Source organism: Podarcis raffonei, chromosome 14 (assembly GCF_027172205.1).
Source record: "Podarcis raffonei isolate rPodRaf1 chromosome 14, rPodRaf1.pri, whole genome shotgun sequence".
NCBI classification, from domain to species: domain Eukaryota; kingdom Metazoa; phylum Chordata; class Lepidosauria; order Squamata; family Lacertidae; genus Podarcis; species Podarcis raffonei.
Genome location: NC_070615.1, coordinates 25,613,903 through 25,632,637, shown reverse-complemented (window position 1 = coordinate 25,632,637; position 18,735 = coordinate 25,613,903). Strand labels below are relative to the sequence as shown.

At 45.4% G+C, this 18,735-nt stretch overlaps 1 long non-coding RNA gene across 1 annotated transcript; it reads right to left on the bottom strand.

The window, feature by feature from the left end:
• Positions 1 to 3,968: 3,968 nt before the first annotated feature.
• LOC128401269 (uncharacterized) lies at positions 3,969 to 12,103 on the bottom strand. Its single transcript, XR_008327453.1, has 2 exons — positions 11,444 to 12,103; positions 3,969 to 4,694 (listed from the first exon to the last, which is right to left on the bottom strand). It is a non-coding gene; the product is annotated as an uncharacterized LOC128401269 (long non-coding RNA).
• Positions 12,104 to 18,735: the final 6,632 nt, after the last annotated feature.

Genomic DNA, 18,735 nt, shown 5'->3' with positions numbered 1-18,735 from the left:
TTTACCTTTAAACAGCTCCAAATGCTCCAACCCTTTCCTTATTGGGCTTTCGCTCCAACCCCTTGATCATTTTGGCTGCCTTTTTGCCTTTTTGATCCTGAAAGCAAGGGCTCCAATTCAGGACACCCTATACCTTGTACATTATACTTGGGGTCATCAATTGGACACCTGTGGGCACAATGGCGCCCTCGAGAACTTCCCTTGGTGCTCAAGAAGCTTCTGAACTGCCCCTGCCATGATCACAGCTTGCTTTGTAAAGAGGGGGTGAGCATGGCTACCTTTTTCTTCCTTGAAAAGCACTTAAAAGTGAAAGAGGAAGTTGAAAGAGTGACACTCTTTCCCACTTCCTCTTGCCACTCTGTGTGCTTTCCAAGGCTCCGATTGGCACCTGAGCATCTGAACAGAAAGTGGAGTGACTGAGAGAGTATGAAGGGAAGGGGAGAGATCTGGGAGGCTGAGGGAGGAAAACAGAGCAAAGTGGGGGTGGAGGGCGCAGAAGTCAGGAGAGAGAATGCCAGAAAGAGAAGTTGTGTGCTCTCACACACAGGCTGAATCCAGTAAAATGGGTGCTCTTGAAATTACGTATTTATTTAATGGGTTCTCCCATGTCCCCAGTCACTATCAAATCACAGATCTCATCTGTCTGCATTGACTCAGCTGCAAAAAAAGTGGACCCAGTGTTTTCCAGCACTGCCATAGCACAAAAGGATGGATTTTTATGGATTCACATTTCCTCCGCCCACAAGAGATCCCTTCGAAATCACCATCAAATCATAGGTAGCATCTGTGCTCACAGTTGTGTTCTGTGATTTGTGGTTGTCATCCTTTTTTAAAAAAACAAAAACCACCATGATGATCTGTGCCTTGGTGCTGGCAAGCTCCAGATCTATCGTTTTTATTGTTCAGCCATACAGCAACATACAGTTTAATTTGATGGTAGTTTTTTGGGTGGACCTCATGTAAAGCTCTGCAAATTCAATATGGATCTGTTCAAATTCTGCCCAGGCCCGTAGAAAAATGAAGTCCTGGTGCCTAAGTACTGGAAAGGTAAACAAATACCCACCAGGGAAGAATGCTTATGCAAACTTTGCGAATACATGGAACTAACAATGCTGACAGACATTATAAGACATAAACCAAAAAATACAGATAAGAAGGAATGGCACTGTCTGAATGAGTATTTTGATCTCATGAATGGAAAGGAAAATGTACACACACACACACACACATTAAGATATGACTAATAACGAAATACAGATAGGCATATTAAGTACGAAAGGAAGTGCTGTGAGATTGGTGGAAGTCTATTATTTATTATTTATGTAAAAAAAGGTGTTAAGGGTTTTTGAAGTATTTTTTCTTTATTCATTTCTCTATTTTTTATCTCTTTTCTACTTTCTCTTTTTACCTTCATTACTTTTTTCGTTCTTTCTTCATCTTTTATTCATTTCTATGCATTATCTGTTATTATTTTTTATGTATTGCTTTGTTTCAATGTAATTACTTTGTAAGAAAAATAAAAATTATAAAAAGAAAAAATGAAGTTTGTGTGGCCCCAAAGAGTAGGTGACCACTGATGCTTCCTTAAAGCAGGGAGTGCTGCTGATATAAGTCCATCTTGAGGACTGACGCCTTGCAAAGATGGCTCACACACCCATCCTGGATATTTTAGGCTTAAAACCCAAACACAGAAAGCAGAAAAAGGAGTTATCTCCAAAAGACCACAGTCTGAAAACAAAATGAAATCACATGAGTTGTATGGAGTTCAAGGCATCTTGGGAGCCAATGGTTTCTTATCAGCCAGATAAATGTGAGGAAGGAGAAGCCTGACGGCAGCAGGCAATTGTACAGCTGAACACTGCATATGGATACAACAAAGCGCATTTTTGAGCCACGGTGCCCCAGAATAATAAAGGCAGTGTTGACAGGCGGATCGGACGTTGGTCTTCTGTAGTGAAAGAGGGATGGGATTCCAGTGGCAACCTTGCACCTCCTTTAGAGAAGTCTGAGTCCAACTAGCTGGAGCAGACACATCAAAAGCCAGTATAAAAAAGGGTTCTCTGTGGCACATGGAAGAATTATTTAGTTTTATCAGTTATTTGTTTTCAGTGTTCTGTCCTGGACCCATTGTTGTTCAACATCTTTATACAGTTGGACCTTGGAAGTCGAACGGAATCCGTTTCGGAAGTCTGTTCGACTTCCAAAACGTTCGGAAACCAAAGCACGGCTTCTGATTGGCTGCAGGAAGCTCCGTCGGACGTTTGGCTTCCAAAAATAAACCAGAACAAACCAGAACAGTCACTTCTGGGTTTGCAGCGTTCAGGAGCCAAAACGTTTGGGAACCAAGCTGTTCCAAAACCAAGGTACGACTGTACTGTAAATGACTTGGATGAAGGTATTGAGGGGATGCTTATTTAATCTGTAGATGACACCAAACTGGGAGGGGTGGCCAGTGCCACTGAACTGGGATTCAATATGACCTTAACAGATTGGAGAACTGAGTTCCAGTTGAAAAAAAGCCCTGGCTTCAGGAATCACAGCTGCCGTCAGGGGTGCTGGCTGGGGTATCTAGGAGCGGTGGAAGAGCCCCAGATAGGTTAAGTCCAATGCATGGCAAGTTAAATTCAAGGGTCATGGAAAAAAGACTTTTGGGATGAAGACTCAGGAGCCAACTGTCAGCCCACCACTGCAAGATATGAACAATCTACAGCCTTCACCACTACTACAGAAAGGCCACACCTACTCTCTTCACAGCCATCCCGGTCTCTGTTTCACACCCTCCTTGGGTGTTTTTGCCAGGTTGAACTGTGCCTTTGCACACTGAGAGTGCCTCTTGCTTGTCTGGATGGAGGCTAGAGACCAGTGTGTGAATGTGTGTAAAAACTAGCCTACAGTAAAAAGGTACAATTTGTTGATCCATCCACTTTGCCTTTGGCCACACCCATCACTGGCATATGGCCCTTGGGAGGTTGCCCAGAAGAGAACATGGCCTTCAGGTGGAAAATAGTTCCCCAGCTCTGCCAAGGTGGAAGATAGAGAGAGGTGTGCTTGCGTAGAAACTCCCCTACTGTCCAAAGGTTAAATTTGCATTTGTTGCTCCACCCACCTTTACCTCTGGCCCCTCCCACCACTGGCACCATGCAGCCCCTGGGAGGTTGCCCAGAGGGGAATTTGGCCATCAGACTGAAAAATGGTTTTCTGCCCGAGATGTAAGTGAAGCCAGTTGGCAAAACAAAGCACATACTCTCAACACCTATCTACTGCCCTCCATGTGACATCTAAGAAAGCCATCCAAATACAGAATTTTGCCCCGTTCCTCCACGGTCATGCCACCCAGATTTCTAGGTTGGCTGGCCATCATACCATTTTATTTAGGCTAAGATACCGAAACCACAAGGACGGCCCTCCAGTGGAGGGAGCCCTGTTGCATAAACAATACTTTCGAGAGAATAAGCAAGGTTCTGTGTTGCCGTGACCCACTCCAGAGCCAATAAATTACATCTACGCTAATAAATCGCTCAAGAAAGAACACTCTTGTTCCATTAGAAGAATGGCGCTCAACTCTGACCCCAAAAGGAGTAATCGTATTACAGTATTAATAAAACAAACTCCATCCGATATGTTATTTTCCTTCCAGGAGAACATGCACTCTCGGTCCTTCACGGAGGGGAGGAAGGAGTAACAATTCCCCAGTTAGCCGCGTCAGGAAAAATGCATAAAATGCACCACTACAGCTGACAGGGAGAGCAGAGAAAATGATTTATAGGGTAAACTCGTAACGCTTTCAAGTCACATTCCTCCTGCCCACACAGCCCTGCTCTCCTTGCTACAAGAGAGCCCGTTTCTCAGGGTGTACGATGAAATTTAAGATTACTTTTAATTACAGAGGGTGTGGGAGAATGTTTTCATGGGAGACAAATGCATCTTCTGCTTCTGAACTCTGTTGATTTAAGAGGCTCACAGCAAAACACAAATAAACCAATTTATTGGCATGGGGGCATAACACAGCAGACGGCCTCAGCGCTTCAGATTTACATATATTTTCTTTAGGAGTTTGGCCTCTGGGCTCATTATAATTGGGCACTGTGGAGTGCTTGTAGAAGAAAGGTTATTTTGACTTTTCTCCTTTGAAACCCCGGTTTATGGATCCGACACTGCAAATGGGATGCAGGTGAGATGGCCAACTTGCCTTTCCCCATTCCACAAGCTGACAGAAGATCCAGGGCCCCTCCAGACATCCTCTTTACGGCCCATTCATGTTGATTTCTGCTCACGGTGCTCTTGAGGCAGTCAAACAAGACCCCCTTTTCAACACTGTTTGCCCTTGCAAAAGTTCTGGGGTGGTCGCATAACTTCCTGCTGAAATCCTGTAACTTTTTGTACTGTGCATGTTCTGGTTTAGTTTTGCCCAGATAGCAGTAATGTGGCAGAAGTGGGGCAGCATCACAGGACAATGAATAAAGCAGTATAAGCCCACCAGTTTATTGCATCAAGACTGTTATGTACTGAAGTTCTCACCCTGGGCCAGCAGGGGGATACTGTAGATAGTTTTCACTCAGGTCCACATATGCAAATAACGGATTGAAAGTGACGTTCAGTGATTGGATAGCTACAGAAAGTTGTTCCTGTTGCGTTGTAGTGGAGCTCTATATAAGCAGGCTGGCTGAACCCTTCAGTTCAGTTCTGTTCTGGGTCTGTGAATAAATAAGAGCTGTTTGAAGAATCGCTGTGTCGTCTGATATGTTCACCCACAACTTAACAAAGACTATGTTGAATAAACTAATGGAAGAGCCCTCCCTGTACACATCCTTCTTTGATAGTGGTAGAGCACCTTCTTTGCATGCAGAAGGTCCCAGGTCCAATCCCCAGCATCTCCAGGTAAAGTTGGGAGAGACCCCAGTCTGACAACCTGGAGGCCTGCTGCCAGTCAGTGTGTACAGTACTGACTAGCTAAGAAGAAGGCCTAGCTAAGAATAAGGCAGCTTCCTATGTCCCACTTACAGAGCACCAGAAAAGAGGAAGCACATCACCAGGTACAGGTCTGTATAACATTTTCATATGCTAATGTATGTGCAAATATTGATATATAGCTATATATCTGAAAGCAACATAAATAAATAATACAAATAAGGACTATCATTGAGAAAGAAATACCAAAAATACGTCAGCAGGGTGTGGAGGCAGACTTTAACCAGATGATGTGTCTGCTGCCCAAGTGGCCACTGTTCATTGTATGCAACGCTGTTTCTGTTCTGCTGCAGTTCATCTCTCACCAAAAACTATGCCATCCGTCCCGCTGCTCACTGTGGCAAAATTACATTGTTTGTATAATTTACATTTATCGGGACATGGGATGAATAAGCGAGCATTGGCAATTGCTGCTCCCATTTCCCTTTCCACAGGGAATTCTCTGACCTCTCTGTCACTGATAACAACTTCAAACCCACACCCACCTCTCTGCTGGTCCCCCTTCTTAATGTTCATTGTCCTTGAAGTGGGCTTGGACCACACACTTTGGAGTACAGTGGTACCTTGGGTTACAGACACTTCAGGTTACAGACTCCACTAACCCAGAAATAGTACCTCGGGTTAAGAACTTTGCTTCAGGGTGAGAACAGAAATCGCACGGCAGTGGCACGGCGCGGCAGCAGCGGGAGGCCCCATTAGCTAAAGTTGTACCTCAGGTTAAGAACAGTTTCAGGTTAAGAATGGACCTCCTGAACGAATTAAGTTCTTAACCCGAGGTACCACTGTATATGGAACAAATCCTCCTTGGTGTTCTTCCTGCTTGCCTTCTCCAGAGTGACCCTGGGAGCCAATCCTCCAAGGCTGAATCCCCTCTTTTCACTCTGATTGGCTCCAATCAGCACAAAGGGCAAGAAGACTTCTTCTTAGTCTTCTGCTGATTGAGTGACTCTAGGATGCTGGATGACAAGAGACCCTGCTGCAGAAATAGTAATAGGTGTCTGCCCCCCACCCCCGTATCCTTGGGCCACTAAATATTGGGTACTGGACCACCCAGGTTTGGTATTTGTTCCTTACAAATGGCATTCTGGTGTTCTCTTGAACAAAGGCTCCATGCCATGGAAACATTGCTTCCCTTGTTCTTCTTAAGGCCAAGTTCATCTACAAGTCAGGGTGAAGGCGGCTTTGGCCATCGAAAGCCAAGACACTCTGACGATGCTCTGGATGACCCAAAGGACCTTCTCTTCCTTGCCAAACAACCTGCCAAGTCAACACCACATCTCTGTGAGAAAGCTGCCATTTCCCATGATATACGGGCAACGATTCTCTCTCTTACTGGCAAGATCACTGGAAAATTGCAAAACATTTTCACTTAAAAGAGGCGTTTCAGCCTGCTTCTTTACAGGAATGTGGGGGGGAAAGACCCAAAAAAACAGCTGGAAAGATTCCGTGGGCCTTTTGTGTTCATAATGCCATTTAAAAAAGGAAGATATATCTAAAGTATAAGGAGATAAGGAAGAGGCACAGTTACATTCTAATGTGATCTGCATAAGTAGGGAAAGTGGGAGCTTTCAGGACCTTAAGGGGGGCGGGAATCCCTGGCCACAGTCAAATGAGTGGGAGCTGCGCTAAAGCACTGACACTCAGGGATTGTTTATTATTTCCCTTGCGCAATCAGCATGCATGACAGAATGATAAGGGAAGGACACAGATTCCCTGCCTCAGGGACCTTACAATCAAAATCTCAGCAGAAAGGAAGGCAAAGGGAAGAAAGGAAGAGGCAAGGGTATAAAGGGCAGGTCAATATGTACCAATCCAGCTTCAGCCAGCATGGCCCAGCGGTCAGGTACAACAGGGGCTGCGGTGCAGCAACATGTCATGGGGAACAGATTGGGTATCCCTGCACGAGCCCATGACGAGTTGGCCATGTGCACACAACAATTTGTTGATGCTGTGTGAGAAAGGTCGTGAGTGGCAGAAAGGCACGGCAAAGAGTGTGTGTGTAATAAGGAAGCCGCAGAAGGCGGCTCACATTATAAATCTTGTACATTTTTATATCAGCTTAACTGTTGTGCATTCTCCCAAAGGATCCTGGGAACTGTCATTTGGCAAAGGTGCCGAGAATTTATCTGCTAACGATCCCTGGCTTCCCTCCGCTTTGGAGAACTACAGCTCCCAGGGTGCCCTGGGGTGGCCATTAAAGCCTGTGAGCCAGTGTGGTGTAGTGGTTAAGAGCGGTAGTCTCGTAATCTGGGGAACCGGGTTCGCGTCTCCGCTCCTCCACATGCAGCTGCTGGGTGACCTTGGGCTAGTCACACTTCTTTGAAGTCTCTAAGCCCCACTCAACTCACAGAGTGTTTGTTGTGGGGGAGGAAGGGAAAGGAGAATGTTAGCCGCTTTGAGACTCCTTCAGGTAGTGATAAAGCGGGATATCAAATCCAAACTCTTCTTCTTCTCTTCTTAAGTAGTGCTATGCAGATATGCCCATGAAAGTGTTACACACAGAGAGACACAGGCACACGCACTGGATCTGTTGAGTGGAAGGTGCCAGCTGGCTACCCTCCAGATTCTTACAACGCAAAGCCCTTTAAATTGTGCTTGGCTGTGGTTTTTAGGAGGGTGCCTAGTCTTGAACAATCAGAGGATGGTGAAGGATCCACCATCCCTCTTGGCAGCCTTCCCCCTCTCCTCCAGGACTTATCACCCGTGTATGATTAATTGTGTTTTCTTTTTATGTCTGATTTGCATTTTTCCAACTTTGACTTCCTGCCCTGGTTGATCCCGCCCCGCCCAAGGGTAGGCCTCTCACTGATCAGGTGTAAACCTTAAGAGTGTTAAGAAAAAGAAGTCCCTGCTTATAATAGCATGTTACTTCTGCTGGGGACGAGCTGGATGGACCATACATGATGACTAGGCATTTAAGCTTAAATCTAAGCTACAAACTGATTTCAGTTTTAATTCAGTGTCATTTTCACGGCTTCCCCTAAAGCATCCTGGATACTGTCATTAAAGAATGATAAAGAGCAATACATAGTAAAAAGGCTTGACAGTGATAGCTACCGTATTTTTCCGTGTATAAGACATCCTCATGTATAAGATGCCCCCTATTTTTTTTTTAATTCAAAATTAAGAAAATGCACTATGCACTATCCATGTATAAGACAACACCTTATTTTAAACTTCAAAAATTTAGGAAAAAATATAGTCTTATACACTGAAAAATAAAGCATATGGCCAGTGTGAGTTTTGGGGCTTTGTTCACAGACACAAATGGAGGACTCAGTGCATTCAACAACATCCAAGTGTTGGCAGAAATTGTTTTCTCCATCTCAGAAAGAATTGTTTGTAACTATCACAACAAACTGGGTGAAGTCATGCCAAACTCACATTTCGGTTTGCCTTCTTGGTTCAAAATGGCAACTGGAATCCCAATGTCAATGAACACCGCTGTCCGCACCTTGGAAACTCTTGTGCCAAGTTTGAAACTGGAACAGTTTAGATCCGTCACACCAAAAATTGGACAACATCATGCTAAAGTCACGTTTCAGAGCACCATCTTGATTCAAGATGGCAGCCAGCATCCCAACATCAATGAAAACCGCCACCTCCCATTTCAGGAACCGCTGTGCCAAGTTTGGTGATGATATCCTGAGACACATCCAAATGCAGAGCGAACGTTCGGTTTCTCAAAATAAACAGTCGATTTTGAGGGGTCAGCAAGAAGAAGACTGATGGCCTTTCCCCAGTCTTTACTTCCCATTTGCCTTATCTGCCGGGGGGGGGGGGACACCCTATCTTTTGCATGTCCTCAACATGCTACCTTTCCTCTTTATGGTTTTTTCCGCAGGTGTTTTGTGGCTCTCAACAGATCATTAGCAAAGTCTTCTCACTTGATAACGTCAAGAGCCAGCCAGATCAAAGCCGCAGCTGATCTTGCAACCAGTAAACTTGACTTTCTCCACTGTAATTTCTCTAATGGCTCAGCAAGAAGCTCCGAGGGTTGATTGCTTTCCAGCCGTGGCGCCAGATTCTGAGCCCTCATTAACTTCTGCACCAAAGTTTGTGCAACCCAGGAGTTAATAATGACTCTGAATTAACATGGGCTTGGCATTGCTCCAGGTGAGATGTTGCGGTGTGATGGGCTGCACCCAGCCACACAATGGCTGCAGTGCATTTTTAAAGGAATCTTCTGAATGCCCTGCAAGCCCCACCCTAACCCCTTTGGCCATCCTGCAATTGCAGGGTGATTTGGAGTTATCCCTAAGCAGGGCAATAGAATCTGCACCAGGTTTCCCCCTGGTGGCTTGGAAGGAGGCGAGAGATTCCTGTGCGGAAATCCAAAGCACATTTTAAAAATAAATGCAGATGTTTGTCTGAAGTTTCCCCCATGCAAGTTTTTACGCAGCTTTTCATTCTTGGAGCTGCTTTTGTATGCTGCTTTTTGGGCTGGAGGAAGGGGAGTCCGTGCTTTTATTCTAGGCTGCATTTTATTGCTTATGCAAACCGCTCAAAATATATGGCTGGATGAGGGTGTGTGTATATATAACTGTAGTAAACAAATTTGACTCGTGGCACCACACCCTGCAGGAGGAATGGGGAACCTCTGGCCTTCCAGAAAGGTTCTGAACTCCATCCCCCATCAGTCCCAGTAGGCATGGCCAATGGCAAGGGATGATGGGATCTGCAGTCTTCCAACTTCTGGAGGGCCAAAGATTACCTCAACCCATGCCCTACAGAATATCACAGGGCGACGATCTGAAAATGGGTATTTTCTGCTATTACATTGGTATCTTAGGTTACCAACTTCAGAGGAGGGATTTGCTCAGAAGCTGACCAGCCAAGTGGGGCAGAGGCATCATGCTAGCTTCCAGGCAGGTGAGCAGCTGTTGCTTCCTGAGATGGTGAGGGATGACACCACATGGGAGGTCAGCATGGTACAAACATGCCAACAGGAGCACCATGCTGGCTACGCTGCTGAGTTTGCACTGCACCAACCTCCTCACCACATCGCCCCTCCCTTCTCCCTCCCAGTAAGCAGCAGTGACCTGCCTGCTGAGAAGCAAGAGCAGCATACTGGGAAGTGTAGTTTGTTAAGGGTACTGAGAGTTGTTCTTCACAGAGCTACAATTCCCAGAGTGATTTAACAGTCATTTCTTGTTGTAGGGCAATGTAGCTATGCAAAGGGAATAGGAATGTCTTAACAACTCTACACCCTTAAACTATACTTCCTAGGAAGGCATGACTGTTCAAAGTGTTGTAATAGTGCTTTAAGTTTATGGTGCAGATGGGGCCCAAGGTATTGGCACCCATTGTCGCGCACCAGCTTTTCTCATGACTTCTTGACAACGGGTGCTCTCACCAGCCCTTTGCGGCCCTGCCAGGGTGGCGGTGGTGCCCGCTGCCTCTTTATTTGGGGCGAGGCTGACTCCGAGGGCAGTGCTCTGTTTCCTCAGCTGGAGAGAGCATTGTGTGGAAAATGTCACACAACTGCTCTCCTGCGCAACCGAGCAAGCGGCGGCTTCATTAAGATCCATGCGTAATGAGCACATCGTTCCCGTAGGACCTGCCCAACGTAGGAGAGGCTGCCAGGCAAAACCCTCCTTGAAGGAAACCAGACTTGACTGTAATTTAATGGAGTAGCAGCTTTGCATTCTTGGAGCGTTAAATAACCAGGAGAAATGATCATAAATTGATCAAGCCGGAGTGTGTAGATTTCCCCCTCCCCTTTTAAGCGCTTTATGGTGCCAGAGCTGCTTATAGAGTGAGCAGAACAAGATCTCCGGGAATGGTAGAATGCAGCGAAGCCCAGGAGTTTACATAATCCTAAATGTCAGATGGAAAATCAGTTAAAGGAGGAGGGACCCTCCGCCTCACACATGCAAGCACACACACACAGTGGGGATTCCATTTGGCCCAACTACCACTCCTTTTAAGGAATGTATGGGAGGCAATAGCCCTGGGGCAAGGTATCAAGGCTACAAGTGCGAGCTGGAAAGGCCCCACTTCAAATTTCTTCTCAGGCCATAAACTCACTAGGTTTCAGATGGGAAACCTCAGCCCCAGGGGCCATTTATGACCCTCCATGCCTCTCATCCCTCTTCCCAGACACACCCACTTTTCACAGGCTGCCCCCTCACTAGCCCTGCTTTGTACCTCAAGTATTGCTTGCCTGGATGGAGGACAGAGAGGGTGTGTTGTGTGTTTGTTTAAAAACCTCTGGTGTGTGGGCTGGAATTGTTGGGATGCGATTAGATGCTCAGACAGGATATGTTTATTAGATGTTATCTTTCCTCCCTCAGGTTTGCGAGTCCAGCAGAGTGCATCCCTTTGCAGCTTAAAATGGAAGCTAAGATAGGCTAGTTTCGTTTATCCAGGATGTTTTCAGACAGACTGTATTTTCCTGGTATTCCTCACCGCCCCCCATAAAATAATAACCAACAACCAGAATTGTTAAAAGGTAAAAATAACATATACTCACTCACAATGCTTCTTGAAGAGTAACAGAAACAGCAGCTGTGTTCAGACAGGCTTAAAACATTAATTTGGTTACAAAGACTTACTTAAGTCCAGCTTTAAAATGGAGTTTGGGCCTGGAGCTCAGACACATAGATGCTTCCACACTGCTAGCATGGTGCATAAGAGCAGAAAAAGGATGTGCTCAGGCAGGAAGAAGCATATATAGTGACAATCACTTCCTGTCAGGGCAACGAGGGGAGTGTTCTCATCGGGTTCTCTCTAGGAAGCTTACAGGAAAACTCTGTGAGCCTCAGCCCCTTAATGCACCTATCTGGCAAAACATGAATTGTTGGTTTGACTGCCTTTAAACATCCCACAGGAATGTGACCTACTGTACCAAGGCAAACAGAACTTCACTCTGTCCCCTTTTCTTCCAGCCCTACCCACAACTGGCATGTCCCCAGAAGGGAGGGAATGTGGCCTTTGAGCAGAAAATGGATCCCCAACTTGGAATTTCAAGGGCCACTTGGGCAAATTGGTTAACCTTTCCTGGAGTTTAACTATCCTTTTGTTTGTTGACTTAAAAAACCCTAGCATTATTATTATTATTATTTGTTACATTAATATACCGCCCTTCATCATTAGATCTCAGGGCGGTTCACAGAAGAACATACAAAATAAAAAATAAAACAGCAAAGCAATAACCACCACCACCCTTCCCACTCACACATTTAAAAGGTTGTAGAATATTAATCAGCCAAAGGCCTGGTTGAAGAGGAATGCTTTTGCCCGGCGCCTAAAAATATATAATGAAGGCACCAGGTGAACCTCCCTGGAGAGAGCATTCCACAAATGGGGAGCCACTGCAGAAAAGGCCCGTTCTTTGGTTGCTATCATCATGTGAAGGGCCTCAAATGATGAACGCAGAGTCCAGGGCGGTTTGTATGGGAGAGGTGGTCCTTGAGGGAGGGAGATCAGACGCTACCTGACTTCCCTCCCTGCCCCACCTCTCCTGTTTCTTTGTAGATGGAGGAATAGTTTTCCATAATCTGAAGTAAATGGTAAACATTTTTCATTACAGTTTGTATCACGGGGGGTGGGTGTGTCAGGGGGGTGAGAGTGCATGTAGAAACGAGATCACCCTACAAAAGGTCACACTCATTTTTCTGTCCATTTTTTGCCTCTGCCCCCCCCTTCCACTGGAAAGCAATCTGTACAAAAGGAATGCAGTCCACAACCTGGGGTGGGGGGAGATTCCCCACATCTGGCTTCCTGGAAGGAGGTGAAGGAAGGAGCAGCTGCAGCAATCAGAGGACGAGCAGATGGCTGTTTATTGCCTCTATCTAGGTAGGTCTGCATACACACACACACACACACACACACACACGGAACTGTATTCAAATTTGAACATTTGCATGATTTGAAATGGTATGGGCAGGTTTGCTTTGCACAAACTTTTGCATTTTCTTTCTGCACAGCGTACAGAATGAGCATACTGCCATTGAACGTTGTCTGAATGCGCTTGGCATCCCACACGTCTGAATTTGCATGGTGTCCTCAGCGGTGCCAAAGCCTGAAGAAGATGCCTCTTTTCCCCATTTCGAAACTTAATGGCCTGTGGACTGTGTTTTCTCCAAAGGAGAGCATCCATCGCAGCGCACTAAATCTCTGCCACACAACTGGAAAGCTGCCTTTTGCTCAAGCCTGGCTCTAGAATGGGAATTATTTAGGTCAAAGTCAAAGTGTATTTTAACTTGCTAACTCTATTTCTTCCTTAATTAGTGGCAAGAGCCATGCTGATCCAAAGCAATAAACTTCTCTCCCATGGTTTATCTATCCCAAATACATCTCCTTCCCATTTTTATGGGTGCTCTGTTGCACGTGTGAAGCTGAAGAGGGAACGGAGTATTCCCTTCCGGCCATTAATGGAAGACACTAAATATCCTTTTCAGCCTGATTTCAACAGTTTTGCAGTCCATTTGCATGGTAAATTTTGCCAGCGTTAAGAACATTCTTGCTTCAAAGAGCTGGGACTGGAGAAAGATACAGTCTATATACTTCATTTCGTGGATGTAATGACGCTTCTCCCCCATTTCCCCACAACTTTGAGAATGCTCAGAGGCATTTTGTGGTTTGCCTTCTGGGACTCAAGAGTGGTTCACACAACCCACTTCTTTTGTTTTGGGTTAGAATAATAGAATTGTAGCGCTGGAAGGGACCCCAAGGGTCATCTAGTCCAACGCCCTGCAATGCAGGAATCTCAGCTAAAGCATCCATGACAGATGGCCATCCAACCTCTGCTTAAAAACCTCCAAAGAAGGAGAGTCCAGAACCTCCCGAATGAGTCCGTTCCACAGTCAAACAGTTCTTGCGGTCAGAAAGTTCTTTCTGAGGTTTAGTCAGAATCTCCTTTCTTTGTAACTTGAAGCCTTCTATTGGTTTAAAAGGTTGGATCATTCTCCCTGCAACTTCGCACCCTCCGGATCTTTTGGACTACAAATCCCATCAGTACTAGCCAGCAAGTACAGGTCATCACATTTGCACATCAGCTTGTGTGTGTGTGTGTGTTATGTCCTGAGCTGAATCCTAGAACAATATGATCCAGAATGCAGCAGTCTGATTGGTCTGCAGGAGCCACCCAATCCAGCTCCAGTTGGAAGTGAATCAGCGACCTGATTGGCCTGCAGGAGCAGCCAATCAGGCTTATGGAGGAAGTGAATCTGCAACCTGATTGGCCTACAGGAGCAGCCCGGAATTAGTCAATTACGCGGGACCCACTGTGTAAATAATGTATATATAGCTAGACGTTTTGGGGAAAGTTTCATTCATTGCTACTACGAACTGAATAAAGAGCAGGAAATTCACACTCCAAGTATATTTCAGTGTGTTTTAAGTCCCCACATTCTGTCTGATTTACCATTTGGCCTTTAAGCTTCTTTCCTGATCAAGTCCCTCCTTTTTTGCAAGCAGTTTCCCCTAATATAATGCAGTTCATATGTTATTTTCACTAGCACATGGTATTTTGGCTTTGTCCTAATATATACATTTTTGCACACATCTCAAAATGCAGAGAAACGCAAATTTTGAAGGGCAGCTTTCTTTCAATTTTGTACATATTGTTCTCAGCATTGTAAAATGAGGCAGTTTGCGAATTGAACTAAATTGCCTCCCCATCAGTGCACAAGAATCTACCCCATGAAGTATAAGAACTGGTCTGCCTGAAGGAAATCAAGGAAAAAAGCACTGCTGTGAAGTTGTTGGGAGATGGGGAAAGCAGGTCACTGATCTCCCTGAATTAAACAGTTGATTATCCACACCGAGAACCAGTGTGGTGCGGTGGTTAGAGTGTCAGACTAGGACTTGCAAGATCTGGCTTCAAATCCCTCCTTGACCATGAAGTTGCTGGGTAACCTTGAGCTGATCGCTGCCTAATCTACCTCACAGGGTTGTTTTGGGGATTAAGTGAGGAGGGAGAGAACCCTGTAGGCCACCTTAAGCTCCTTGGAGGAACGGTGGGATAGAAATACAGTGAAATGAATAAACGCAGTGAAATTAACCAGAGGACTCATCTCTATGTGGCAGTCAGATAGAGCTATGAGCAGATATCAAAAGAGAGTTCTCTTTTTCCTATGAAGAAGTGGGGCGGTGGCTGGGGGAGGTAAAACTTTAAAATGTGAAGCCAGAACTTGACCTCAGAAGGCAAGACGGTAAGGAAACATCACATTATGTGGAAAGAAAACCTCCCCTCTGCTGACGTTAAAGCCACTCAGTATTTATCACCAAGTTGCCGTGTCATAGCAACTTGCAAAAGACAACACATCATGCAGGGTGACTTTTTCCCCCTTTGAAATAATTAATGAGCGGAGAGCTGTCATCTTGGTGTCCTGATTCAAGGAGGAGAGAAGTCATAATTCAGAAGGAGGGCAAACTGGATATATACAGTTCCCTTCACTCACTGCTGACATCCATAAATGACAGCATTAATTGCTCATCAAACATACAGAATATCTTACTGTGTGCATTTTGGACAGCCCTCAGCTGTCAGAAATTGACACCTGCCAGGATTGGTTCCCTGAACTCCATGCTTATTTTTTTCCTGAGGTGACAGGAGTCCGTGAAATTGACTAAGCCGGGCTGATGGTTATACATGAGAATGGAATGCTCTGAACAGAGGATGGTGTGTGATAGGTAACAGGTTGCAATTGCCACATAACTTTGGAACTCCCTTCCTGAAGAAGTTAAGCCGTCAGGTGATGACATTTCTATTCCGACAGGCCTTTGGGAACTGAGTTTTTGAGAAAAGGGCTGGTGCTGTGATGCTTTAATTGCTATTGTCTGTGTTTTAAATGGACCTTCTAAATATTATTTTAATTCTATTAGTGTTTAATTACATTTTAATCATGGGCTTTTCTATGTTTTTAGCTCATTCTATTTTATCTGTGTAAGCCGCCTTGAGTCCTGGACTGGGGACAGGGCAGCATATAAATAATATAAATATAAATATAAATATAAATATAAATATAAATATAAATATAATATAAATATAAATATAAATATACTGTAATAGAAGTTTTGGGTGGTTAACCAAATAAAGTGAGAATTGGTAAAAGGTATAGCTTAAAATATAACGTAAGAATAGCCCTGCTGGGTCTAGGCCAGCATCCTGTTCTCACAGTGACCAACCAGATGGCTGAGCACAGTTTCTCTACTTGTGATTCACAGCAACTGGAATTCAGAGACATACTGCTTCTGACAGTGTAGGTTAGAGTTACCAGATGTCCCCAGTTCCCGGGGACAGTCCCTGGATTCACCAATCTGTCCCTGGACAAAATCTGTCCCCGGATTTATGCCTGGGGACCTCCGGCGAGGCAACATGGTGGGCGCCATGGCTGTGAGCAACACTGGATGTCCCGGCCACGTCAAAGTTCCAGCCAGCCAGTCCACTGGCTGGGGGGGGGCTATTTAAACCGAGGCACAAGCCAGAGAGCTTCTTTCTGGCTCGCTTCTTCAATCAACGCTCACCCGAAACTCGTGCAGAGCTGCCCGCAGCAGAAGAGCCCGTGTTTGTGTGTTTGTAAATGGGGTTCTCCACCTGCCTTGTGTCGAGGTGTGCACCTGACAACCTTTGGGTTCCCCCCACCTAAAAAAAGGTCAAGAACTCTGGGCAACTGAAATATACTCAGAGTCGAGAGTGGATTTCATGCTCTTTATTCAGCTCATAGTGGTGAGGAGGGAAGACCAATCAGACAGCTGCATTTTGGATCCTATTGTTCTAGAACCAATCAAACTGCTGCATTTTGGACCCTATTCAACTCAGTACATAACAGCAACCCTTTCCTAAAATAAAGCATGAAATCCCCCCCCCCCCGCCTCCAAAAAAGTGTCCCCAGATTCCTTGAAAAAAATCTGCTAACCATAGTGTAGGTACAACATCCTCCATGATTCTAAAGCTCCTTTAAAGCCATTCAAGTTGATGGCCATCACTGCTTATCATGGGAGCAGATTTTCAAAGCTCCCTGTGAAGAGGGATCAAATATCAAACTACTTAGAGAATTGTAGCTCTGAGAGGTGAACAGGAGTCTCTTGGCACCTTTAACAAACTACAGCTCCGAGGATTATTTGAGGGAAGCTATGACTCTTAAGTGGTATAACAGTGCTTTAAACATATGGCTTGGAGGGTCTCTAGCTAAATTGCTCTTGGATTGTTTTACAGCCTTAATTAATGTGCTATACCAGCTTACTTAACGGTGCTCTGAGGACTGGTTTTGCAAATATCAAAGGGCATCTAGCAAACTCAGAAAACTGTATGGGAGCATTCCCAGGGAAATCAGATTTTGTTCCTTGCTTGGCCTGAATTAACTCTCCTTTTCCCACTCCTAACTCCCAGATTATCACTCACTCTTCTTTTTTTCTTTGATAAATGGTGTCCCCTACTGGTTTGATAAAACATATATAAATCACTAGACTCCTGGGGCCTTTCTGCAGGATCCTGAAAGCACACTGCTGCTGGCTGCCTAGGGGACACCTGCTTTGTAGACTCAGAACCCACCTTCAGTCCCAACCTTCAAAAAGGAACATAGTTTTCTTTCCTGCTACGCCTTTTTCTTTCTCCTCATATAGCTGACCTTGGTAGTACATTGTACAGCTGCCTCACAAACAGCTACATCCATTTTAGACCCACCCGTTCTTATAATTCCTTCTAGATCTTTATTCTTTTCATTGTTTGCATCCCTCACAATCGGCAACAAATAGTGGCAGAAGTATGGGTTACATAAGGTTACCACCTCATGGAATCGTAGAGTCATCTCATCCAACCCTCTTTAATGCAGGAATCACAGCTAAAGAATCCCTGAGCGATGACCATCCAACCTCTTTTTTAAAAACCTGCAATGAAGGAGAGTCCACCATCTGTTCCATCTCACCCCATATAAAAAGTAAGGGGACCCCTGACCATTAGGTCCAGTCGTGGCCAACTCTGGGGTTGCGGCGCTCATCTCGCTTTATTGGCTGAGGGAGCCAGTGTACAGCTTCCAGGTCATGTGGCCAGCATGACTAAGCCGCTTCTGGCGAACCAGAGCAGTGCACAGAAACACCGTTTACCTTCCCACTGGAGCGGTACCTACTTATCTACTTGCACTTTGACGTGTTTTTGAACTGCTAGGTTGGCAGGAGCAGGGACTGAGCAACGGGAGCTCACCCCGTCGCGGGGATTCGAACCGCCAATCTTCTGATCGGCAGGTCCTAGTCTCTGTGGTTTAACCCACAGCGCCACCCGCGTCCCTTTTCACCCCATATAACCCTGCCCAAAAACTGTGTTCCTCAGATGTGACAGTGCTAAGGGATGGACCAGGAACCGGTCATTTAACTGTTATAGCTGCAGCACTCTGGAATTAGTTACCAATTGAACTTAGACTAGCATCTTTATTGAATACAGTCATACCTCAGGTTACAGATGCTTCAGGTTGTGCGTTTTTGGGTTGTGCACCGCGCCGAACCTGGAAGTACCGGAACGGGTTACTTCCGGGTTTCGGCGCTCGCGCATGTACAGATACACCAAATCACAACCCCGTGTGCGCAGACGCGGCGCTGCGGGTTGCGAACTTGCCTCCTGCACTGATCATGTTCGCAACCCAAGTGTCCACTGTAGTTAGTTAGTTATTTTCTATACTGCCCTTCATCCAAGGATCATGGGGCAGTTTACAATATGAAAACACATAACACAGCAACAAACTAAACAATACCCTCCCCGCAGTTTAAAAGGCCATAGAGATTGTTGAATTAGCCAAGGCCTGGGAGAAGAGGAAATTTTTGCCT